The 27,258-nt window shown below is 36.2% G+C and overlaps 1 protein-coding gene and 2 long non-coding RNA genes across 3 annotated transcripts in view; 1 reads left to right on the top strand and 2 right to left on the bottom strand.

Annotated features, from left to right (window-relative positions):
- Casp1 (caspase 1) overlaps nt 1-2,845 on the bottom strand; it is a 135,958-nt gene extending 133,113 nt beyond the window's left edge. The window contains exons 1-2 of the mRNA XM_063264944.1: nt 2,757-2,845; nt 849-884 (exon numbers count right to left, since the gene is read on the bottom strand). The gene's annotated coding sequence lies outside the window, so the exon portion shown is untranslated. The remainder of the gene's footprint in view (nt 1-848; nt 885-2,756) is intronic.
- A 90-nt stretch (nt 2,846-2,935) lies between these two features.
- Nucleotides 2,936-3,952, top strand: LOC134479988 (uncharacterized). Its single transcript, XR_010054063.1, has 2 exons — nt 2,936-3,114; nt 3,723-3,952. It is a non-coding gene; the product is annotated as an uncharacterized LOC134479988 (long non-coding RNA).
- A 10,815-nt stretch (nt 3,953-14,767) lies between these two features.
- LOC120094074 (uncharacterized) lies at nt 14,768-19,278 on the bottom strand. The gene is made up of 3 exons (XR_005487941.2): nt 18,796-19,278; nt 18,040-18,087; nt 14,768-15,133 (listed from the first exon to the last, which is right to left on the bottom strand). It is a non-coding gene; the product is annotated as an uncharacterized LOC120094074 (long non-coding RNA).
- Nucleotides 19,279-27,258: the final 7,980 nt, after the last annotated feature.

Here is a 27,258-nt window from a genome sequence, read left to right as displayed (position 1 = left end):
TACTCCCACACACAAGGCTCCTCATTTGCCCTGCTTTCTTCAGATTTGTAGAAATACAGGGATGGACTGAATGTCTCTGATGGGTCATCCCTCCTCTTTTCTATATTATTAAATTGTACTGTAAAATATAGAAATATCTGACATGAGAATTCTGACAGGCCTCTATGCTGAAATTAGTCATCCTTTACACAGGAGATTCTCACTATGAATGCCCAAGAGAAGGATACTTATTAGGTGCTATAACGGCCATTTAACAGGTGCACAAGCATGAGCACCAGGAAATAACATATTAAATATGATATTCTTAGTTCCAATGATTATTATAGGATATTTGATTACTGTACATAGAAACTCAATTGTTAAAAATGTTAGCAAAATATGAAAGCTTAAATAGATATTGCATGTGTCAGATATGTTTAGGTATATCCTGGAAAGAAGTACTTTGGCTGTGCCTCTAGAAGCCTCCACAGATAAGAATGATTAAAAGTGGAAAGTTTCTGACTATTTTAAGTCAAGTTGCTGAAGAGAGGTCTTGGGTTCTTTGAATCTATGACCTTAGGTTAAGTTAACTGGGTGGCCTTGAGCTACCCCACCTTAAAAGTGAAATGGTCCAGCCCCTACTGACTTGGCTTGACCTTTAATATAAATTTCTCACTTTTCCCACTCCAAGGCCCCTCTCTGCTTCAAAAAGCCTTTAAGGATGAACTCAAGAGAAAGGTAGAATAGCTCAGTAGAATGAGATTTCTAAAGGCCTAGGAAGTTAGTTGTAGGATCAAGCCTATAAATAGATATAGTTAAGAATGACTAGACTGGGGGCTGGGGATTTAGCTCAGTGGTAGAGCGCTTACCTAGGAAGCTCAAGGCCCTGGGTTCGGTCCCCAGCTCTGAAAAAAAGAACCAAAAAAAAAAAAAGAATGATTAAAGAGCAAGTTTTTACCTCAGATTATACCTCTTGTGTATTTATTGATATAAATGTTAAATCATTTAAAGTTATAAATGATGAATAATTTAACACATTCTGGAGATGGCTTTAATAGTATTGGATACTCTACTTGTTTTACATTCTACGTTTTAGTTTTAATCAAGTTTTTCAATCTCTTACATGATCATTAAACATCCTTTATTCAATATGATAAAATTTATTGTGACATCATATTAGGATCACTTTTCAATATTTATTTTCAAACTCGCCCCCCCAAAAAAATCTTGGATAATTTGCCACCACATGAAATCAAGTTGCGTAGAATTAGTGAAGCTAAGAATGCATGTTTTCAATATATATCTCAAGAGCTTGTCTTTGAGATGTAGCAATTCTACAATATTGTATATGTTCTGGTTATTCCAGCATTATTATTTATAAGAATGGACACTGTATGTGAAAAATATGCCTGCAGGGTTGGATCCCTTGCTGCAGTTGCTATGTCGATTAGGTTAGATAAGTTATTCAAACCAGTTATTCTAGAGTTTTAAAGTACAAAAAGAATTCTAGGGAATTTTATAAAAAATAGATTGCTCTTAATTTTTAAGTAAGCACTTCTAATATTAAGAAATTAAGAAGACTTACAGATTTTTATAAGCTCATAATGAAGACTAAGTATATTACATACACGAATGTCACCTATAACTTTTGTGCACTTTCTGTTAAGCATATACAATAAGGAAGTGATCTAAAATCACACTTCTCAGAATATATATATAGATATGCAAGGCATTGCAATAATTAGAAATTTTTTCTCCACTCTTCCACTGTTGGTGGGTTTGCAACCACTCAGGAAATCTTCCTGCAGATTCCTCAGAAAACTGGATCTACTACTATCTGAGGACCAGCTATTCCACACCTAGACATATCACCAAATGATGTTCCAACATATAACAAGGACACATGCTCCATGGTGTTCATAGAAGCCTTATTTATAATAGTCAGAAGCTGGAAAGAACCCAGATGCCCTTCAACAGTGGAATGGTCCCAGAAAAAGTGGTACAAATGCACAATGGACTACTACTCAGCTATGAAAAACATTGACTCGTGAAATTCATAGGCAAATGAATAGAACTAGAAAATGTCATGCTTTGTGAGGTAACCCAATCACACAAAAAGTCCCCAAATGGTATGCACTCCCTGATAAGTGGATATTAGCCCAATAGCTCGAATTACCCAATATAATCCACAGACCACATCAAACTCAAGAAGAAGGATGATCAAAGCACAGATGCTTTGTTTTTTTTTCTTAAAAGGGGGAATAAAATATTAATAGGAGGAAATATGGAGACCAAAAATATGGAGATAAAATTTGGAGCAGAGACTGAAGAAATGACAATTCAGAGCCTACCCACCTGGAATACTCTCTCTCTCTCTCTTTCTCTCTCTCTCTCTCTCTCTCTCTCTCTCTCTATATATATATATATATATATATATATATATATATATATATATATATGCATATACATATATATATGTATGTATGTATGTATGTATGTATGTATGTATGTATATATCTGGACAATATTGATGAAGCCAAGAAGTGAATGCTGACAGGAGGTAGCTGTCTCCTGAGAGGCTCAGCCAGAGCATAACAAATCCAGAGGCGAATGCTAGTAGCAAACCACTGAACTGAGAACAGGGTCCCCATTGGAGGAGTTAGAGAAAGGGTTGAAGGAGCTGAAGGAGCTTGCAACCCTGTAAGAACAACAATATCAACCAATCAGAGGTCCCAGGGACTAAGTAAACCAGTACTCCAAAATACACATGAACAGACCTATGGTTCCAGCTGCATATGTATCAGAGGATGGCCTTGGGCATCAAGGGGCAGAGAAGCCCTTGATCCTGCCAAGGCTGGACCCCCACTGAATGTCAAGGTGAGAAGGGATAGTTGGGGAGGGAGAATACCTCATAGAAGAAGGAGGCGGGTATGGGATGATGTCATACAGGTGAGACAGGTACAAGATAGAATGAGGCCTATCATTGGACGAGAAGGAAGAATGGGCAGTAAAAAAGTCTGAAGGAAGAGGAGGAGACTGGAATGGAAAGGACAGGAGACCAGACGAGACTGCAGGAGAAGTCACCAGGAGAGAACATGGAGGCTGACGTTCAGATTCCATGCTGTACCTTTACAGGTTGTTAAGAATGTTCTTTTTATTTAAGTACACTGTAGCTGTCTTCAGACACCAGAAGAGGGCATCAGATCTCATTACAGATGGTTGTGAGCCACCATGTGGTTGCTGGGATTTGAACTCGGGACCTCTGGAAGAGCAGTCTGTCCTCTTAACCTCTGAGCCATCTCTCCAGTCCATTAAGAATGTTCTTAAGGGATGGGTGTGTACAGGGCTTTGTATATTTAGGTGGGCTATTATATTTTGTTAATTGGATCAAAGGTTATTGGATTGTGGAGATTTGACTTTGGGAGAGTGTGTGGCGGCCGAGACACTGGGCCGCCAAGGAGTTGGGATGTATGCTTCTGGCAAGATATCGATCAGATATCTTGGGGCACTGTGGTAACAGACCTAGCTGGGTAAAAGACAGCCCTTTTAAAATTTTACAACAACACAGGGGGATAGGATAGGGGGCTTATGGAAGGGACACATGGAAATGGAATAACATTTGAAATTTAAATAAAAATATCCAATAAAAAAGTTTAGAAAGCAAAAAAAAAAAAGAAAAAGAAAAAAGGAAAGAATCTGTTCTTATTCTATATTTATACATGACTATTTTCTTTGTTTATCAGTGAATTTACGGTGTATGATGGTAGATTAATCAATGATCAGGGCGAACATGTACTAATGGAATTGAAAAACATCAGCGGATGTTTAAAGAAAATTATTATTACTTATGAGTGATACTTCAATACAATTGGAACCAGGAAGATACTAAAAGTAAAATTCATAATTACTAGAAGATTAAATTACACTATTGAAAACTTATTTCATGTGAAAATAAAATAAATTATGAATGAAATTGAGAATATTTCTTCCAAAGCACTTTAATAAATTAGTGTATGTCACAAATTAAGTATGTCATTTTATACGTATGTATGTATGTATGCATGCATGTAGGTATGAATGATGTTTATGTGCGAAAGTGCATGCTTCTGTGTGTGCATGTCATGGCTTCTGTGGACCTTTCTCTTATTTCAAGTAATTGTAACGAAATTCAGCTCATTATTAATTAGAGGTATTCTATTAAAATAATATAAATCTCATTTTCGTAAAATTAATATTATTTAATATTAATTAATCTTATATAAAAGCATAAGCAAGAAAGAAGAGGACAGTCAAGAGAAGAGAAGTGTAAATGATAGTGTTAAAGGGCAAATATATAAAGAAGGTAATTATGCATATATATTTATTAAATGTTACAATGAAGCAAATTCTTTTGCATGTCAATGAAATACAAAATTTCAAATATGATAAATGAGTTCTGGTCAGAGTTCAAAGATATTTTATGAAGTTTCTTCTATATGTTTTGCTATTAAATAGGGAAGTAAGTCTTCCTAGATTTACATTTGTTTAAGATATTTTGGCAATAGAATGAGAGTTCTATGAAGATGTCTCAGTAAGGGAAATGGAGCAGAGTCAGAGGAGTGGAGTATAGATCTCCAAAATAGAATACCGAAACAAATATGGATATTTCCATCGAGTCTATGGCAAAATAGTAAGTGGAGACAAAGTGGGAAGTGAAGACAAAATGAGAGGCAGTGACAGAAGAATCACCAGCAGGATGACTTTATATGGTACAGTTATGACATACCCAACAACAAAAAAACACTAGATCATGTCCCAAACAATATAAAGCATAGGACTGACAATAAACATTATCTCCTGACTTCCACAAAGGCTGTGACATGCTCAACCATGTACTTTCACACACAAACATCATACATTTATGACACACTCTTTTTATTAAAGTGCTTTGCAAGAAAAATTCTTAATTTCATTCACAATTTATTTTATTTTTCTTTTCATGTGAAATACATTTTCAAGGAAGTAATTTAATCTTCTAGTAATTATGAATTTTACTCTTAGTATCTTCCTGGTTCCAATGACATTAAAGTATGAATAAAACATAAGTAAGTAATAATAATTTTCTCTAAGTATCCAGTGATGTCTTCTCAATTCCATTAGTGCATGTTTGCCCTAATCATGGATTATTCTACCATTCTAGATCTCAAATTCACTCACACACACACACACAAAAAAAAACAGTAATTCATAAATTTTAAACGTAAGAACAAAATTTCTAAATATAGCTATGCATTGCTTATATACAGAGACATTCTGAGATGTGTGCTGTTAGTTCACTTCCTTATTGTATATGCCTCATAGAATGTATTCAAAGCTTGTAGTTGCACATTTGTGTATATAATGTACTTAGTCTGCATTATGAACATAAAGAAAACTGTAAATTTATATGAACTATGTTTATCTCCATCTAGCTTCAAATTAATGATACTCAAACTATTATTTGTTTACTAAGCTCTGCATAATTATTAGGGGCTAACCCTAATCTAATTCTTTAACACTTCTCTCTTACTTCGAAAAATATGCTTCCTGAATACTTACTGTTGGAAATTTTGTGAGTTATTTCTACTCCAGCAATCTGGTGTCCTGGCTGCTTTTCAGGCATTTTGCTTGGGCACATGCTGCTAGTCCATCACATCTAATGTAGACTTTCTGTTCTCCTTGTTTTCTCATCCTCTGTACTCTTTCTCCCCTTCTCTTTTCTCCTCTCTCTCTCCCTGTGTTTCCTACCTATGATCCTGAACTTGGGTACCTCAAGCACTCTCTCTCTAATTCCTGCCAGTAACTGGCTATTAGCTTTATTTAACCAATAGTTTTAAACTGGGGACGGGCAGTAAGGTGTGCACAACAAAGGCCTGTGTAGGAGGAAATTTTTCACCATGGGGCAACCAGATCTTTAGCCCAATTTGGCACATGAATACAAGCAGCGCCAGACCAGTCACCAGTGGAAAACTGCCTTCCCCTTTGAAAGCAGGTGTTGAGCAAAGTGTCCCCATACATTACATGGCTGAAGTAATAGTACAACTAAAAATTCTTTAGTTATTCAGATTGAATGAATTATTTATTACTATATGACAATTAAAAACTTTTAGTCATACCCCAATTATAACACAATGTACACACTAATAATATGTAGATGAATTTAAATCTTAATTAAAAAGATAAAGCTACAGAACTAAGAAGTGAATATAATAAGACAGTAGCATAATTTAGTGAGGAGTTGAACCTTAAAAATTATAAATTTTTTTGAATGCATACAAGATGTTCAGGGGAAAAATTGGGACACCAACACAGCAATATATTCTTCAACTTACAATTTTTCTTTTTTAAAGGATGTTTTTTGTAAAAGAGGTGCAGAAATTGTGGACAACTGATGACTGTTCTAGTCTGAAACCTTTGCCACAAGGTGGAGCTCACTTCTGACATGACTTGGAGGTGCAGGATTCAGAAACTGGATTTTCTAGACACCTAGGATAGAATGAAACACAACTGGAAAAATAGACAAAAAAGTTATTTAAATGATTTGCAGTGATAGTCTGCTATACTCAAATTGTTAAATAGCCTAATTTTCATCAGAGAGTATTCATCTCATAAAAGATCAGTCTAGAAAGTGATATAAATAAGAAGTAGAAACCCATAACCACATATTTGGCTGAGCTGGTGAAATTGCAGAAAAAGAGAAAAAGGATCGTTGGAGCCAATAGCCAAGAAAACTATAAGAAAATCCACATTATCAACTAACCAGGGCTCATAGGGACTCATAGAACCAACAATATAGGTAGCCTTCTTCAGACCATTCTAAGCCCTCCATATAAGTTACAGTTGTATAGTTTGGACTTCTTGTGAGAATCCTAACAGTGAGAACAGAGGGTTTTCTGGCTCTCCTTCTTGCTTTTAAGAACATTTTTCTCAAGAGGGGAAGTACCTAGTCTTACTACAACTTAACATACCATGTTTGGTTGATATCTTAGGAGGTCTGACCTTTTCTGAATAGAAATTGAGAAGTAATGAGAAGGGGCACAAGGGAAATTGGAGGGAGTACGGGAGTACTGGGAAGAAAGGAGAGTATGGAAACTGTGGTAGGAATGTAAAAATAATAATAAAAGATAACAAACTAACTAAAACAAGGACATTTTTAATTTTCTTTATCTTTAAATCCTTTGTATCTCAAAAATGAATTGTTTAGAAAAATTATTTTAGACAAATAGATTTTACAAATGGTTTATAACACATAAATTTTAAAAAGCAGGAACCAACCAATAAATGCTTAAACTGCTTTAAAAAATTTTGGTCACTTCTTACTTAAATCAATCATAAAATATATGCATCAAATTAATACTTAGAGTTTAGAATTAGAAATTCTGTTTCAGAATCTACCAGGGAGAAATGCAGGCTTCAGTGATGGCAGAAGAAACCTTAACTTGAAGTGAGCAGGTATGTATTGAAGTAACCTAGAGACTAGAAAATGCCCTTCAGGTCTAAGAGATTTGTATATATCATGGACACATCTTTAAAATATTAGCTGAGTTACAAGAGAAAGTACAATATAAAACAAACATTTTTAGTATTAAATTATAATTTAAAATTATAAAATTTTATAGATAAAAATTCATTATGTGTTGAATATTATATATTATATATAATTATATATTAAAATGTAAATATTATTTGTAATAATTTAGAAAAATTAATGAAGCATGCAGAGATAAAATAATATTTTATGAATCATAGTAAACAGTAAACAATTCCTTGTATAAGGAAATATAATGATGAAGATCCATGATGAAATTTAGGTAGCAACATAAAATCAAGGAGGAAAAGATTACATAGTAAAGAAATAAAGAGACCTTAGAAAGATGATAGGACCATTAAAATTGTAAAGAATTCTATAGCAAAGAAAGCCAGAAGTCAAGAAGTTAGACTCTAGAAAATCAAATAACCCTATTAAAAAATGGGGGACAGAGCTAAAGAAAAATTCTCAACTGCAAAATTTCAAATGGCTGAGAAGCACCTAAAGAAATGTTCAACATCCTTAGTCATCAGGGAAATGCAAATCAAAACAACTCTGAGATTCCACTTTATTCCAGTTAGAATAGTGTAAGACCAAAAATTCAGGGGACAACAGATTCTGGAAAGGATGTGGAGAAAGAGGAATATTTCTCCATTGTTGGTGAGATTGCAAACTGGTACAATCACTCTACAAATCAGTCTGGATGTTCCTCAGAAAATTGGACATAGTACTACTTGAGGTCCCAGCTATAACCCTCCTGGGCATATATCCAAAAGATGCTCCAAAATATAACAAGGACACATGCTCCACTATGTTTATAGCACCTTTATTTATAGTAGCCAGAAGCTAGAAAAAACTCAGATGTCATTCAACAGAGAAATGGATATAGAAAATATTCATGCAATGGAGTACTATGCAGCTATTAAAAACAATAACTTCATGAAATTTATAGGCAAATGTATGGAACTATAAAATCTCATCTTGGGTGAGCTAACCCAATCACAAAATAATATACATGGTATGTACTCACAGGTAAGGATTACTCAAGATACAATCTACAGACCACATGAAGCTCAAGAAGGTGGAAGACCAAAGAGTGGATGATTCAATCCTTCTTATAAGGCAGAACGAAATATTCACAGGAGGAAATACGGCAGCAAGGTGTGGAGTCAAGACTGAGGGAAAAGTCATCCAGAGACTGTCCCACCCTGGGATCTATCTCATATACTCTTACCAAACCCAGACAATATTGTGAATGCCAAGAATTACATTCTGATAGGAACCTGATATAGCTGTTTCCTGCAAAGCTCTGCCAGAGCCTCAGAAATAGAGTCATATGCTTTCAACCAACCATTGGACTGAAATTGGGGCCCCCAGTGGAGGAGTTAGTAAAAGGACTGAAGGAGCTGAAGGAATATGCAACCCCATTGGAAGAAGAACAATATCAGCCAATCTGACCCAACAAGCAGAGGATAGCCTTATCAGGCATCAATGAGAGGAGAGGCCCTTGACCCTGTGAAGGCTCAATTATTCCCACCCCTTGTATGAGAATGCCAAGGAGGGGAGAGATGGGAGAGAGTGGGTGCGGGGGGGCACTCTCATAGAGGAAGATGGAGGGGAGAAGAGATAGGGGGACTCCAGAGGGAATATGGGGAAAGGGGATAGATAACATTTGAAATGTAAGTAAAGAAAATATCCAATAATAAAAGAATGGAAAAGGAAAAAGATAGGAAAATTTGGCAAGAAGCTTAAAACTGCAAAACCAAAATAGCTTGAAGCTATCTGAATGCTTACACTTTTTGTTTTATGGAGTTACTCTCAGTTCATTATAATTTTACTACTGATCTTAAAAGTCATTATTACTGAGGCATTAGTCTGCTGTACAGTTTTCATGTTTTTTGAAGTTATTGCTTGCAAAAAATATCGAAGAAAAATGTTTTATTTGTTTACATGCCTTGTAATTTTGAATTTCTGAGGCATCTCCTCAGGCAAAATTGTGACTCCTTATCTAAATTCCTCTCCATCCCCTTGTTACTTCTACTAAGGGCTGGCTCCTCAAGATCCTAGTCTGAAGGAATCTCCAAACAAAATCAAAAACAGCCAACTCTAACTAGCATAGGATTATCAGTATTTTACTATTTATATTGTTTTTAATGGGGGTCAATGGGCCACAGAAGCACCAAGACAGATTCTTCTGAATGCCTGTGGTATAGTCACACACTATCTCTTGCCTCATAAAAATTAATTTAGTTAACTCTGTCACTTTGTTGGTTGAGTTCATTGCTTATTATCTTGAAGAAATTAAAATGGTCTTAAGGCACTAACAGCCTTGTGTCTATTTTCTCTTATGGCAACCAGGAGGAGCATGAGTCATTTCATATGTAGTTCATTCCCTTCACTCTATGCACTCTTGAATCCTAACAACCAGAGTAAGACATTCATTTTAGTACAAATTCCACAGAATGTTATCACAAGAATGTCCCCTGAGTTGTGATTTCAAGTTTTATGATTCTGGAAATGTAGATATTGTCACATTCCTTTTGTTGTTAGGTCCTATGACCATAATTAATTCCAGAATTACTAGAATTATATAATGAATTGTAGAAGAACTCAAAGGAGGGATCTCTGGAATTCTGCAGACATTCTATCCTGTTAATTTGTCTTTCGGGAAAAGATGGATCATTGGAATGAATTTTGCCTCCCAATATGGAGATGATAAAAATCTATCAACTGACCACAAGTAGATTTTGTTGAGAATAGTACAAACCCTTGTACTATTCCATCACTATGAGAACACTGAGAATTCCAGAGTGGCACTGGCTATCTCTGCTTTAGTTATTAGGAACTTGTGATGTTAGATTATGCCTAGCCTTTTGACACCATGGATAGTATGTTAACAAGCCAAGTATTGAAAGCTGAGATGGAATATTTGTTTATAGTGCTCAGTGTAATGAGTAATTTTTCCAAAATCGTGATTTGCCACACTTAATTTATTACTGTAAGTGTCATTACACCTGTTTCCTGGACTTCCTCATTTCCATCATCAAAACTTGTAAGTTCTCACACTCTAGATAACTAGTGAGCCAAATTATTGCCATTTGTATGTTCCTACTCCAATGATGTTGAAAAATGGTTATAATGCTTAACCCTTTACTACCAACAACTCACCATTAGCTAAGAGTTCGTCTCTTCAATACCTGCCTTATATAGCTCCAAAGGATAGTGTTTTTATAGTTTAGAAAAATCCTTCTGGTGCAGAATCATGTCTTTTTGTTTTTGTTTTAATAATTAGGCTATGCTATGCTAGGTACTTCAAGTAATTCTGAGGTCACAGTGGTGGGACACAAATTATCTTCCAGACTGGTGAAGATTTTCAATAATGCATCCTAAATGTCTCTAAGTCCTTCCTTGTGGAGCATGATTTTGGGTATAAATGTTACCAATTATGTGGTGATCTCATATTTGGTTAAATGTTCTTGTGTTATTTCTAGATAACAATAATATTTGAATTATTAAAACAAGTAGACTTTTCTACATAGTATATGTGTACCTCATCCAATCTGTTAGAGATCTAAGTAAAACCAAAGGGAGATTTTCTTAAACCTTGTTCCCTGTGCCTGATAAATACTTTGATTTTCTACTGCATGCATAGTACAAGCTATATTTATTTGTTTTCCTACTTCGTATACTTTTAAATTCTCACTAGAACAACAACACTGACTAGTTGACACTCTTAGGTTTGAGAAAGAAAATCACAAAATTTCATGACGATAGAGAATCAGACCATTTAGAATCAACTATATTATCTATCATATATCTACCTATCATTTTATCTATTTAGCTACCGATCTATTTATTCAATCATATATTTATAAATTATCATAAATTAATCAACATTTTTACTACCATCTGTCATTTACCCCCTAATTTTCTTTTATCTTTCCTCTATCCAGTGTCAGCCTATCTCCTATTCTTTCATTCCTCTAATTATCATCTATTTATGAATATGAATCATCTAGCCACTTTTCTGTTCATCATTTATTATGTACCTAACCTTTATCTACCTATTATCTACATGCTTTGGTACTAGCTGTTTGTTATCTATCTATTCATCATCCACCAATCCAGAGAGCTGTTTCTATAAAGAGCAATACCTGATATGGTTGCTTTGGTCAAGTTTTGCATTTTATATCAAACATGAATGCTGATTTGCATTATTTATTCATTATTGATTATAGTTACATTATTTTATAGTTGTATAGTTTACATTGTTATATAGTTTTCCAGTCTTAAATGTATCACACAGATGCATTGGTTGTAAATAAAATATAATCTTCAACAATGATTGCTTATGTTTTGTGTTTTATGTCTTTATTAACACTTAATAAAAGTAGTTATTTGATGAATAGTTGCTGAGTTGAGGAATGTGTGTTTTCTGTCCCTTACAGCATTAGTGAAAGTCACTGAATCAGAGTAGATATTCAAAACTGAACACAGTTAACGTTCATGAAGTATGTTTTACTTCCTCTTATGTCTCCTTATATCCACATAAAGCAAGTCCAAAATTGTTTATCTTTAAATTTTACCATTGTTTGATAAAAGTCAATAGGAGACATTTTAAAGTGGATGGAAAGCTTCCCGTGCTATTGATTGGTAGTATGACTGGATAAACAGAGATACAGAGGCTGTAATGACATGGTAAAATATTTAGAGTAGAAGAGGAGGTACATTTCAGTTCCATTCTGAAGTTACTACTATCCTTTACAACAGGATCTCAAAGTCCAATATTAATAGTACTTTCTGTTTATGTACGATTAGAACCCTTTTTCTAGCATTTTAAATTTGGACAACAAATCATTGAACACCCACTATCTCTTCACATTTCTATCCCCACTGACCTCCAGCATTCTTTGTCTGTCTAGAAGATTTCTTAGGCTCTTGCATTATTTAGAGAGATCATAGACTTCTTTGATGTGTTTCTTTAAAAAAAAAAAAGCCTGAAGTCAAGCAATCCTCAAACCACAGATGGAAAATACTAAGGATTTTACTCAAATTGGGACCAAAACAAGAGTATCTAGAATAAAAACTTTGAAAATATTAACTGTTGTTATCATATTGAAAATAGAAAAAAATAACCATGTTTTATATATATATATATATATATATATATATATGATACTGAAATTGAACAGTTGTACTATTTGAGTCATACCTGATTTAAGTTTCCATTCTCTCAAAAATGTATCCTTCTAGGGTAGGAACAGAAAACTGCCTGCATATTTGGAAGCCACTCTGCTATTGAGCTACCTCCCCAGCTGAATAATTAATCCTACTACACCCAAAAAAAAAACTCTTTCACAACATCTAATCAACTCCATTTTACCATTTTATTACATTGTATACTTTATATTTATGTCTCTTTTTCTTATCTCCATGTTATTATTTCTATAGGATTTGTTTTGGTTTTAGTTTTGAAATATTTTTTATTGGATATTTTTTATTTACATTTCAAAAGTTATTCCCTTTGTTGGTTTCCTGATTTGAATCTTTTTTCATTTTAATTTTTTGAGAATTTTGTACAGTGTATTTTGGTCATGTTTACCCTTCTTCCTCCAAAATTCTTTCCAAGTCTTCCACCACTTCCTGATATACCAAAGCTTGTGGTTTTCTTGTTTTGAGATTCTAAAATAATTATAATAATCCTCCCCTCTATTAAATCTCTGCTAGCCCTGCTCTATGTTCTCTCTATTGCTTGTTTTATTAAGTGTTATTACAGGGATACACACACAGAGTTACACATGCACACACACATACATATGCAATTATGCACATCGAAGGTCAAGATCAAGAAATTTGGCTTATGTAATAAACATTTTAATACAACTAGATTGAAGCACTCAAATTCCTCCATCTTTCTCAACTTATAATGCATAAATATTAAAGTAAATATTTTATTAATAAATTTAAAAGTAGAAAACAACAATTCTCAGAATGTTAAATCAATCTCACTTCTTTATCAATGTGTCTGTTATTTTAAAAATGCAAGTTTCCAAAAATGACATGTAATTTAACATTCTTTTAGTAAAGTCTTCCAGAATGTTAGTATCTAAAACAGATAACTTATGGGTTTTGTTATTTTTCACATAAGAAAATAGAATTCTAGATATGTCTAGATATTCTAGATATGACTATAATGTCATATATCAATAGTTAAATTATCAGTCATTCTCACTCTCCCTCCTGAGCTCCAAAATAATCAATTTCTCTCTCACTCTCACTTTTGCTTTTTTTGAAAGATAAAAATCTAGCTGCCAGCCTCTTCCTCACAAGTGCTAAGAATAAAGGAGTATACTACCACACCACATTGGACACCCACTATCTCTTCACTTTAAGCTAGCACTCTTGTTTTTTCAGGTTAATTCTTGTTTTGAATATAATAGCTTTCCCTTTTAATATCAATTTAATTTCCATTTCAGTATTTCCAAAATATCATGCTATAGCAATATAAACACATAAACTGTAGAATGTGAATCTATTGAATATACCTTTTAGTGTGGAACTAACATTTAAAAGCAAAACTTAAAGATGGCTGTGATTTAGACTATTACTGTCATTTCCTAATTACAGCTACCCACTAGATGTTCATCCAGGAGACTTGCAAGAACTGAAAGAACATTTAGGTCTTCAAAATATGCCTTATGTAAAAAAATCACACACACACACACACACACACACACACACACACGTGTATATATTCAAATAGATAACTAAGTTTGCAATGAAATCCCAAAAAATAATATTGTTTTAAAGCCAAATGAGCAGTGATATTCACCCAAAGGCTTTCTTTTATTCTCAGTACAGACTCCCTCACAAACTTAGAGCAGTGGGAGTTATTGTAATAAATGGGATTTGGCAAAAGAATGCAGCCACAGGGGACAAAGCAATTACTAATAGCGTAAATACTCATAAATTTATTTCTTATACATATAATGCTCACAGCAATTTTTCCCCAAGCTGGTGAACTAGAGTCAATTTATCATGTGGAGGTTTCTGGAATGCAATTTTGTTCTCAAAGGCTCACATTCAAGAAGCAAACTTCTTTCTTGTAAAGGTATATTAATTCCTTCAATAAAAAATGATAAAGAATATTTGTATTTTAGTACTTTCTCCTTCTGCAAAATAAAATTGTACTTGTTTATACTTAAAATTGCTTTAGGAATACTAATGCTGAGTCATCTATATCAAAATTGTATATTAAATCTCTTTTTTGGCAAATTATTTGTGGGTATTGATAAAAACATAGAAAATTTTATGTTGAAGCAAAAGAAGACTCAGAATAGCATACTTAATGCTAGGGATAGGAGAAAAATGTTGGAGGACTTATAATGTCCAGCCAAAATTTGTAGAAAATTATAGGAATCAAGACCAGGGACCACATATAAATGGAAGCAGATAGGGGGCCCAGGAGCGCATCCATATAGACATAGAAAATTAATACTTTACCAAGGAACAAGAACGATATTAGACAGCAACAAAACTCATCTCAGCTAATGGCACAGGGACACTGAGCACCCACCTGCAAAAATTAACTCAAAATGAATCATGGACCTAAATGTGAAATAAAAACAAATAAAATTTGTGTAAAAACATGGGGAAAGACAGAATATGAAATATATACCTAATAACATCATTAATAAAATATCATTAATAAAATATTAATGAAATATCTTCATGACTAATTGAAAGTAAAAACAGAAATTAGCCTTCATAACATCACATAGCATGAAGTAAAGTTCAGTTCATAATAAAAATTCAAATCTTCAAAGCCTGGTTCCACGTACCTCACATATTAAAAACTGAAAAATCTATTGAGTCTGAGAAAATAGATAAATAGATAGATAGATTAGATAGATAGAGTGATAGACAGACAGACAGATAGACAAATATATACATATATAGTGTTTAGCAGTGGTTTTTGGAGGATATAAAGAGAAATGGTTAAAGCTTAAAGGAATTTAAAGCTGATAGGTATTCTTCAGAATATTCCAATAGTACTTCATACCAAGATAGATATCCCTAAATTCATAATATGTATCCCAATAGCAAATCTTAATGTCAGCTATTGAGTCCAGAAGATAATGTGTCAGTGGCAGTCCATTAATTTAATCACAATTGGTGAATGATATCAATAGTTAACTGAGCTCTTTCAGTGTGGAATCCTCCTCTTGTTACTTAATTGTATTATACATGTTTTCTGTGTTAAAATGATTTTATAATAAAGAAAGAAAGCTAACCTACAAAACGTTCAATTCTTTTGAGGTAACTTGTATAGAAGAAAAGGTGATTAATAAATATCAGAGTCACACATGACTTCCCATGGTAACTATTTGGCGCAGTACAAACAAGAAGGAAACTCTCTGGAAAATCCCATCTTTCTATATATTAAAGTCTAAAACATGACCCTATATTTGAGTTTCCTCATGGATTAAGGTAAATGGTGCATGTGGTATGAATTGGTCACAGATAAAATAATACAAGTTCATAAAGCAAAGAGCGATGTTGCAATACTTAGCAGAATGAGGGGCACTCAAGATAAACTGGGTTCTGTATAGCCCTGTGGAATTTGCATTGCAGATGTGATCTGACAGCTCAGTTGCAGTAGTTTCCTTGGGAGTGAAACAATAACCTCTCCCACTTTTCCAATCCTGTGACCCTATGATCGGATACCTTCAGTAAACTGTTTTATTAAAGTTAAACCTCACAGGTTCATTCACTATAACTTCTTGTATCAAGAGAGTCAGAGTCTCCAGACTTTTCAGCGTTTGGGTTTTCATCTGCTTTGTCATACTAAACCATTGTCAACATGATACGCCACTTTTTCCAGCAATGAACATCATCTTTGGCTTATATACCAGTGGTTTGGAAGTCAAAACAGAAAAAAATAAAGAAGGGAGGGTTGAAGGAGAACAAAAATAAAAGAAAAGCAAAGAAAGAGAAGTAAAATAATACTAAAAAACAGTAACTCATGAATTACTTGATTTTTATTTTGTTCTTAAGGTATACTGTGATCTTTGCACATTAACCACACACGCTCTGAGAGTAAGTACAGTTGACGAATATGAAATAAGAATCATATTTTAATTAATTTCTGGAAAGAGCCTGCAACTGTTTTCTATCATCCTATGCAAGTTTCTGCATCTTTTTGTATAATGATCAGATCGAATCCTTTCTCCTGTGTTTTGTCCTGGGAGCTAGGCTTTCGGGCCAAAGATCCAAAGGCAATGCAAATGGATAAGGCTTTAGCTGTTACAATGCAGACAAAAAAGTGTTATTAGGGTATAGAACAATACCCAAATGTTTCTAAGTTACTACTTAATTTTGTAAAAGGTTTTGAATGCTTACATTGTGCTGTGAAGAATGAAAAGTTAATTATTCTGATAGTGGACATCTTTCTAGGGATAATAATGGAACATAGTAGATATTTTCTGACAAAATACAATGCATCAGGTAATTTTCATTATTTTTCTAATTGTAAAAATCATAGTTTTATCTCAGTTTATTTACTGGATTCTGGAGAACTCAGGGTTCTCTAGAGTAACAAAAATATTATAATGAAATTTTTTATGTATACCAGAAAGGGGATTTTTTTAGATTGATTTACAGGTTATTGTCCAGCTGGTCTAACAATTGCTGCCCATGAATCAAAGGTCCAAGATTCCAGTCATTTTGAGTCTATGAGTCTGGGTGTCTCCTCTGGTATTCAGATATTCTGGGATAGTGAGAAAGAAGGTTCTAATGACTCTGAAGAAATGGACTTGTTAAAGTCGACTTTGAAGAGCAAGCAAGCAAATAGCTTCATTCTTCTGTGTCCTTTACATACAGCAGACAGTGGATCTTTCTACCTCAAAAGATCCGGATGACAGGTCTGTCTTTTCACCTCAGAAATTTGGATTAAAATTGAGTCTTCCCACTTTACATAATTTAATAAAAGCAAAAAGTCCCTCACAGGTATGCATATTCATTTGGGTTTTATTTGTTTCTAGATCTTGACAAGTTGACAACCAAGAAATGCCACCATGCCAAACTTCATTAATTCAAATGTTCCATGTTATGCTTGAGTCTAGCTGTATGTTACTTCCTCCAACTTTTCTCTCTCTCTCCATCCTGATCTCCCTCTTTTTCCCTCCTCCCTAATAAATTTCTTTGCAGCTACTGAACATAAGCTTCTAAAACTTTAACCTTATAGCATATTGCAAATATAGCACTGCACACTCCAGTTGATGCAGAGTACTAAAGTCTGCAGTATTTCATTTCTGCAAAACCTCAGGTTTTTAAACCACGATACTGGGGATGTAAAGGTTTATGAAATTAACACATAGCAGAAGTTTGCATTAGGAACATTCTCTATGTTTTCATGGTTGTATGCATATCCTTATATATAATCTAGTTGATTTAGTATTCATTTAGGATCCTGAGTAAAAATATTGAAAATGTGCTATGTAGAATGTACTCACTAATAATTTGATCCATTCCAATATTGTTTTCATAAAGTTGGAGATTTCCTAGATGGGCAAGAATTATACTGGTTTAGAATTGGCTTATCTTCTGCACTGCTATAAGAACTAAACAAATAAGAAACTAATGTTTGTGGGTAACATTACAGGCTTGGGACTTAATATTAACCAAAAAATATTACTACTCCTTATGATAGCAAATGTAATTTTAATGTTAGATTTCACTCCTATGTTCTGGTCATTAATTCCATTAATTCCAATAATTACTTCCATCATTCTATTATTAAAATTATTAAATGGTCAGCACATCAGTCCCGTGCTTTTTCAACCCACTCCATCCCAAAATGTTCAATATAATTCCATGTATTTATTAAGGCTTTGATTTCTGTGAATGTAAGGATACCTAGAAAGTTGTTGACTGTAACAATGTGACTTTCCTAAAGTTTCTTTGACCTGTTCTATAATTCCATACTTTTCCTCCACATATGTCATCAGTTTTGTGTGAGGTTTGTGTATAGCAATGTGTATGAAGGAGATGGGAGGAAGTAAGAATTGGTCACTGCATATGGCATATATGTGTAAATATCACACTGAAATTCACATTATGGTTAATATAGGTTAATAAAGTAAATCTGAAAAATACAATTTTCTTAATTTATAGAAAATGCTGGCTTAAAGTGGGTTTTATTGCTGTGTACAAACACCCTGATCAATGTCAGTTTTATAAAGGACAATATTTAATTGGGGCTGGCTTACAGGTTCAGAGGTTCAGTCCATTATCATCAAGTCAGGAGCATGGCAGCATCCAGGCAGGCATGGTGTAGGAGGAGCTGAGATTTCTACAGGAACAGACTGAGCATCCTCAGGCAACTAGGAGGAGGGTCTCCAAGACCACAACCACAGTGACACACTTTTTCCAACAAGGCCACACCGTCTAATAGTAGCACTCCCTGAACCAAGCATATGTGAAACATTACCATTATGTTTAGAAAAGTAAAGTTCTTATTTTAAATAACATTCATCAAAATAATGTGGAAAAAAGACACTGTCTCCTCATTTTTTTTCTTTGAAACATAAGAGGTACAAATAGATGTGTTGTGTTCACTGGTGTCTTCCACTCACAGAATGAAAATTTAGAACATTTTGATACTGAAACTGAGCACATGAATAAATAAATTAATAAAGGACATGGATCTTCTGCACTTACAATTAATTATTATATGGAACAGAAATAATATCTCTAAGAATATCCTATGTGAGAAACATCAAGAAGGAAGCATTGTTTTTAACTAATAAGTGAAATGGATGCTTTAGAATAACATATGCAAAGTAAATTGGAAGCATTATAACCAAAACCAGACATTTCTGAAATGCTTCATTCCAAATGGGTCAACACCTAGTAAGGACTTAGTAGTACTTAGCCCATTAGTATCATATGCACATAGTTTATTTTTATGTATGCATATGTGTATGGGTTTTGTGTGTGAATGCATACAGACATTGGTATGGGTGGAAAAACAAAGGCGCTCTCTCTCTCTCTCTCTCTCTCTCTCTCTCTCTCTCTCTCTTTCTGGAGTGTGTGTCGGGGGTGGGGGGATAGTGATGTAGTCCAGAGGTTGATATGAGTTATTCTTCTTGATCACTTCTCTTCACTTTATTTATTGAAGCAGACACTCTGGTTGGACCTAGAACTCTATAATGCCAGCCAGTCAAGTAAATCCTCTTGAGCTGGTGACCCCTTGCCTCTGGTTCCTGAGTGCTAGGAATGCAGGTGGCTGGCTGCCACACTTTCCCAGATTTTTTGTGTGTTCTGAGGAATTTAATCCTGGTCCTTTTGCTTATAAATCAAGAATATATCCATTCTGTGAATGAGGCAAGAAACAGATGAAAAAAAAATAGTGAGAGAGTAGACTGCGTCATAGGACCATGAGTCTCTAGGTACTAATGTGTTATTATGCAGCCAAGGGATTGGCTGAGGATTCAGTAGCCTCAATGTAAGTTTCAGTCTGACATTTTTTCTTGAGACACCTGTGTCTTTGTCTGGAAAATGAGATCTTCGGCCATAATTTGAGGACTTTTTCAAGTATTGATGGTGCCGTGGCTTGCTAACTGCCTAGATTTAGGGCATGGTCCATGGGTCACTTTCACTAACTGGTATATCTGGTCTTCTTCATAGTGAGATTTCGATGATTAAGCAGGATATCTCATTCCTACAGTATTGTGAGTATACCACAAATATGTTGTAATAACACATTTTTGCCACCTCATCATTGAATATTTCTCTAAAGTTTTCTTCCAAGTCAGAAAGAATATAGTGTAGAGAGTGTAGTTTTTTCTTTTCCTTAAAAAAACTTCAATTCTTATCTACCACATTTTAACTTTTTTATTATCAAAAACAAATAAATAAATAAACACACAAACCACCAACACAACAACAAAACCCAAAAACCTAGAAAGCAAAGCCCCCTTTAAAATTTTTTTTAAAAAAGTCACGAAATATAAGCTCAACAGAAAGAACTGAAGGAATTACGGTTGGAGACAGAGAAGAATATGATCAAAATATATTTAAATATAAAGGTTTTTTAATAAGAAAATGATAATAAATTCATACATTCATTCATACATGGACTGACCCTGGGCTCCAACTACATAGGTAGCAATGAATAGCCTAGTAAGAGCACAGTGGAAGGGGAAAAACTGAATCCCTAGTGAACGTGATTGTTGGGGAGAGGGCGGTAATGGGGGGAAGATGGGGAGGGTAACACTCATATAGAAGGGGAGGAGGAGAGGTTATGGGGATGTTGGCCTGTAAACTGGGAAAGGGAATAACAATTAAAAGGTAAATAAGGAATAACCAATTTAATAAAGATGGAGGAAAAAAAGTCCTTTCTCCCACTTGCATCTCATCTCAACTTGGGGAAGTCATTGGCTGTCTGTACTCACAGTCTCTACTCCAATTTTATAAAAGTCCATCTTTTTTTTTTTATTAACTTGAGTATATCTTATATACATTTCGAGTGTTATTACCTTTCCCGGTTTCCAGGCAAACATCCCCCTCCCACCTCCCCTTCCTTACGGGTGTTCCCTCCCCACCCTCTCCCCATTGCCGCCCTCCCCCCAACAGTCTAGTTCACTGGGGGTTCAGTCTTAGCAGGACCCAGGGCTTCCCCTTCCACTGGTGCTCTTACTAGGATATTCATTGCTACCTAGGAGGTCAGAGTCCAGGGTCAGTCCATGTATAGTCTTTAGGTAGTGGCTTAGTCCCTGGAAGCTCTGGTTGCTTGACATTGTTGTACTTTTGGGGTCTCGAGCCCCTTCAAACTCTTCCAGTTCTTTCTCTGATTCCTTCAACGGGGGTTCTATTCTCAGTTCAGTGGTTTGCTGCTGGTATTCGCCTCTGTATTTGCTGTATTCTGGCTGTGTCTCTCAGGAGCGATCTACATCCAGCTCCTGTCGGTCTGCACTTCTTTGCTTCATCCATCTTGTCTAATTGGGTGGCTGTATATGTATGGGCCAGATGTGGGGCAGGCTCTGAATGGGTGTTCCTTCAGTCTCTGTTTTAATCTTTGCCTCTCCCTTCCTGCAAAGGGTATTCTTTTTCCTCATTTAAAGAAGGAGTGAAGCATTCATATTTTGATCATCCGTCTTGAGTTTCATTTGTTCTAGGCATCTAGGGTAATTCAAGCATTTGGGCTAATAGCCACTTATCAATGAGTGCATACCATTTATGTCTTTCTGTGATTGGGTTATTTCACTCAGGATGATATTTTCCAGTTCCAACCATTTGCCTACGAATTTCATAAAGTCATTGTTTTTGATAGCTGAGTAATATTCCATTGTGTAGATGTACCACATTTTCTGTATCCATTCCTCTGTTGAAGGGCATCTGGGTTCTTTCCAACTTCTGGCTATTATAAATAAGGCTGTGATGAACATAGTGGAGCACGTGTCTTTTTTATATGTTGGGGCATCTTTTGGGTATATGCCCAAGAGAGGTATAGCTGAATCCTCAGGCAATTCAATGTCCAATTTTCTGACGAACCTCCAGACTGATTTCCAGAATGGTTGTACCAGTCTGCAACCCCACCAAAAATGGAGGAGTGTTCCTCGTTCTCTGCATCCTCTCCAGCATCTGCTGTCACCTGAGTTTTTGATCTTAGCCATTCTCACTGGTGTGAGGTGAAATCTCAGGGTTGTTTTGATTTGCATTTCCCTTATGACTAAAGATGTTGAACATTTCTTTAGGTGTTTCTCAGCCATTCAGCATTCCTGAGCTGTGAATTCTTTGTTTAGCTCTGAACCCCATTTTTTAATAGGGTTATTTGCCTCCCTGCGGTCTAACTTCTTGAGTTCTTTGTATATTTTGGATATAAGGCCTCTATCTGTTGTAGGATTGGTAAAGATCTTTTCCCAATCTGTTGCCTGCCCTTTTGTCCTAACCAGAGTGTCCTTTGCCTGACAGAGGCTTTGAAGTTTTATGAGATCCCATTTGTCGATTCTTGATCTTAGAGCATAAGCCATTGGTGTTTTGTTCAGGAAATTTTTTCCAGTGCCCATGTGTTCCAGATGCTCCCCTAGTTTTTCTTCTATTAGTTTGAGTGTGTCTGGTTTGATGTGGAGGTTCTTGATCCACTTGGACTTAAGCTTTGTACAGGGTGATAAGCATGGATCGATCTGCATTTTTCTACAAGTTGACCTCCAGTTGAACCAGCACCATTTGCTGAAAATGCTCTTTTTTCCATTGGATGGTTTTGGCTCCTTTGTCAAAAATCAAGTGACCATAGGTGTGTGGGTTCATTTCTGGGTCTTCAATTCTATTCCATTGGTCTATCTGTCTGTCTCTGTACCAATACCATGCAGTTTTTATCACTATTGCTCTGTAATACTGCTTGAGTTCAGGGATAGTGATTCCCCCTGAAGTCCTTTCATTGTTGAGGATAGTTTTAGCTATCTTGGGTTTTTTGTTATTCCAGATGAATTTGCAAATTGTTCTGTCTAACTCTTTGAAGAATTGGATTGGTATTTTGATGGGGATTGCATTGAATCTGTAGATCGCTTTTGGTAAAATGGCCATTTTTACTATATTAATCCTGCCAATCCATGAGCATGAGAGATCTTTCCATCTTCTGAGGTCTTCTTCAATTTCTTTCCTCAGTGTCTTGAATTTCTTATTGTACACATCTTTTACTTGCTTGGTTAAAGTCACACCGAGGTACTTTATATTATTTGGGTCTATTATGAAGGGTGTCGTTTCCCTAATTTCTTTCTCGGCTTGTTTCTCTTTTGTATAGAGGAAGGCAACTGATTTATTTGAGTTAATTTTATACCCAGCCACTTTGCTGAAGTTGTTTATCAGCTTTAGTAGTTCTCTGGTGGAACTTTTGGGATCACTTAAATATACTATCATATCATCTGCAAATAGTGATATTTTGACTTCTTCTTTTCCAATCTGTATCCCCTTGACCTCCTTTTGTTGTCTGATTGCTCTGGCTAGAACTTCAAGAACTATATTGAATAGGTAGGGAGAGCGTGGGCAGCCTTGTCTAGTCCCTGATTTTAGTGGGATTGCTTCAAGTTTCTCTCCATTTATTTAATGTTAGTGACTGGTTTGCTGTATATGGCTTTTACTATGTTTAGGTATGGGCCTTGAATTCCTATTCTTTCCAGGACTTTTATCATGAAGGGGTGTTGAATTTTGTCAAATGCTTTCTCAGCATCTAATGAAAGGATCACGTGGTTTTGTTCTTTCAGTTTGTTTATAGAATGGATCACGTTTATGGTTTTCCTTATATTAAACCATCCCTGCATGCCTGGGATGAAGCCCACTTGATCATGGTGGATGATTGTTTTGATGTGCTCTTGGATTCGGTTTGCCAGAATTTTATTGAGTATATTTGTGTCAATATTCATAAGGGAAATTGGTCTGAAGTTCTCTTTTTTTGTTGGGTCTTTGTGTGGTTTAGGTATAAGAGTAATTGTGGCTTCATAGAAGGAATTCGGTAGGGCTCCATCTGTTTCAATTTTGTGGAATAGTTTGGATAATATTGGTACGAGGTCTTCTATGAAGGTCTGATAGAATTCTCCACTAAACCCGTCTGGACCTGGGCTCTTTTTGGTTGGGAGACCTTTAATGACTGCTTCTATTTCCTTAGGAATTTGGGGGTTGTTTAACTGGTTTATCTGTTTCTGATTTAACTTCGATACCTGGTATCTGTCTAGGAAATTGTCCATTTCCTGCAGATTTTCAAGTTTTGTTGAATATAGGCTTTTATTGTACGATCTGATGATTTTTGAATTTCCTTGGAATCTGTAGTTATGTCTCCCTTTTCATTTCTAATTTTGTTAATTTGGAAACCCTCTCTTTGTCCTCTCGTTAGTCTGGCTAAGGGTTTATCTATCTTGTTGATTTTCTCAAAGAACCAACTTTTGGTTCTGTTGATTCTTTCTATGGTCCTTTTTGTTTACTTGGTTGATTTCAGCTCTGAGTTTGAATATTTCCTGCCTTCTACTCCTCCTGGGTGTATTTGCTTCTTTTTGTTCTAGAGCTTTTAGGTGTGCTGTCAAGCTGCTGACATATGCTCTTTCCTGTTTCTTTCTGCAGGCACTCAGCGCTATGAGTTTTCCTCTTAGCACAGCTTTCATTGTGTCCCATAAGTTTGGGTATGTTGTACCTTAATTTTCATTAAATTCTAAAAAGTTTTTAATTTCTTTTTTTTTTTAATTTAGAGAATACTTTATTAGTTTTTGTAATCAAACCCACATATATAAGACCTCACATATTTAATACAGTGTGTTACCCCTGTACAAATGGAAAAAACTTAAGTTCAACATTTCTAGACCAATACATATTTAATACAGTGTGTTACCCCTGTACAAATGGAAAAAACTTAAGTTCAACATTTCTAGACCAATAGACCAATATTATCCTTAGGTTTGATCTTCTCATTGAGTCCTGGATTTCCTGTATGTTTTGGACCAGTAGCTTTTTCCGCTTTACATTATCTTTGACAGTTGAGTCAATGATTTCTATGGAATCTTCTGCTCCTGAGATTCTCTCTTCCATCTCTTGTATTCTGTTGGTGAAGCTTGTATCTACAGCTCCTTGTCTTTTCTTTTGATTTTCTATGTCCAGGGATGTTTCCATGTGTTCTTTCTTGATTGCTTCTATTTCCATTTTTAATTCCTTCAACTGTTTGATTGTGTTTTCCTGGAATTCTTTCAGGGATTTTTGCGATTCCTCTCTGTAGGCTTCTACTTGTTCTCTAAGGGAGTTCTTCACGTCTTTCTTGAAGTCCTCCAGCATCATGATCAAAAATGATTTTGGACTAGATCTTGCTTTTCTGGTGTGTTTGGATATTCCATATTTGTTTTGATGGGAGAATTGGGTTCCGATGGTGCCATGTAGTCTTGGTTTCTGTTGCTTGGGTTCCTGCGCTTGCCTCTCGCCATCAGATTATCTCTAGTGTTACTTTGTTCTGCTATTTCTGACAGTGGCTAGACTGTCCTATAAGCCTGTGTGTCAGGAGTGCTGTAGACGTGTTTTCCTGTTTTCTTTCAGCCAGTTATGGGGACAGAGTGTTCTGCTTTCGGGCGTGTAGTTTTTCCTCTCTACAGGTCTTCAGCTGTTCCTGTGGGCCTGTGTCTTGAGTTCACCAGGCAGGTTTCTTGCAGGGGAAAAGTTGGCCCTACCTGTGGTTCCAAGGCTCAAGTTTGCTCGTGGGGTACTGCCTAAGTCCTCTCCGCGTCGGCAGCAACGGGGAAGATCTGCGCCGCTCTTTCCGGGAGCCTCCGTGCACCAGGGTTCCAGATGACATTTGGTGTTTTCCTCTGGCGTCTGGATGTGCACAGAGTGCAGTCTCTTCTGGTTTCCCAGGCATGTCTGCCTCTCTGAAGGTTTAGCTCTCCCTCCCAAGGGATTTGGGTGCAGAGAACTGTTTATCCGGTCTGTTTCCTTCAGGTTCCGGTGGTGTCTCAGGCGCAGGGATCCTGCCGCTCCTGGGCCCTCCCCTACGGGAACCCAGAGGCCTTATACAGTTGCCTCTTGGGCCAGGGATGTGGGCAGGGGTTGGCATTGTTGTTGTTCTCCTCCTCTCTGCAGCCTCAGGAGTGCCCACCTGATCAGGCGGTGAGGTCTCTCTCCCACGGGGTTTGGGAGCAGAGAGCTGCTGCGGGCTGGGATCCGCAGGTGTGGGACTTCAGGTAAACAGAGGAAGTGCCTGGTCCTAGAGGAATTTTGCCTCTGTGTGTCCTCAGTTCACCAGGCAGGTTTCTTGCAGGGGAAAAGTTGGTCCTACCTGCGGTTCCAAGGCTCAAATTTGCTCGTGGGGTACTGCCTAATTCCTCTCCGCAGCGGCAGCAACCGGGAAGATCTGCGCCACTCTTTCCGGGAGCCTCCGTGCACCAGGGTTCCAGGTGACATTTGGTGTTTTCCTCTGGCGTCTGGATGTGCACAGAGTTCAGTCTCTTCTGGTTTCCCAGGCGTGTCCGCCTCTCTGAAGGTTTAGCTTTCCCTCCCACGGGATTTGGGTGCAGAGAACTCTTTATCCGGTCTGTTTCCTTCAGGTTCCGGCGGTGTCTCAGGCGCAGGGGTCCTGCCGCTCCTGGGCCCTCCCCTACGGGAACCCAGAGGCCTTATACAGTTGCCTCTAGGGCCAGGGATGTGGGCAGGGGTGGGCAGTGTTGGTGGTCTCCTCCGCTCTGCAGCCTCAGGAGTGCCCACCTGATCAGGCGGTGAGGTCTCTCTCCCACGGGGTTTGGAGGCAGAGAGCTGCTCTTTAATTTCTTTCTTTATTTCTTCCTTGGCCAGGTTATCATTGAGTAGAGCATTGTTCAATTTCCACATATATGTGGGCATTCTTCCCTTATTGTTATTGAAGACCAGTTTTAGACCGTGGTGGTCCGATAGCACGCATGGGATTATTTCTATCTTTCTGTACCTGTTGAAGCCCGTTGATTGACCAATTATATGGTCAATTTTGGAGAAAGTACCATGAGGAGTTGAGAAGAAGGTATATCCTTTTGCTTTAGGATAGAATGTTCTATAAATATCTGTTAAGTCCATTTGGCTCATGACTTCACTTAGTCTGTCTACGTCTCTGTTTAATTTCTGTTTCCATGATCTGTCCATTGATGAGAGTGGGGTGTTGAAATCTCCTACTATTATTGTGTGAGGTGCAATGTGTGTTTTGAGCTTTAGTAAGGTTTCTTTTACGTATGTAG

Source organism: Rattus norvegicus, chromosome 8, assembly GCF_036323735.1.
Source record: "Rattus norvegicus strain BN/NHsdMcwi chromosome 8, GRCr8, whole genome shotgun sequence".
Classification (NCBI taxonomy): Eukaryota; Metazoa; Chordata; class Mammalia; order Rodentia; family Muridae; genus Rattus; species Rattus norvegicus.
The sequence above is the reverse complement of the archived record's forward strand: the minus strand, read 5'-3'. Positions and strand labels throughout refer to the sequence as shown.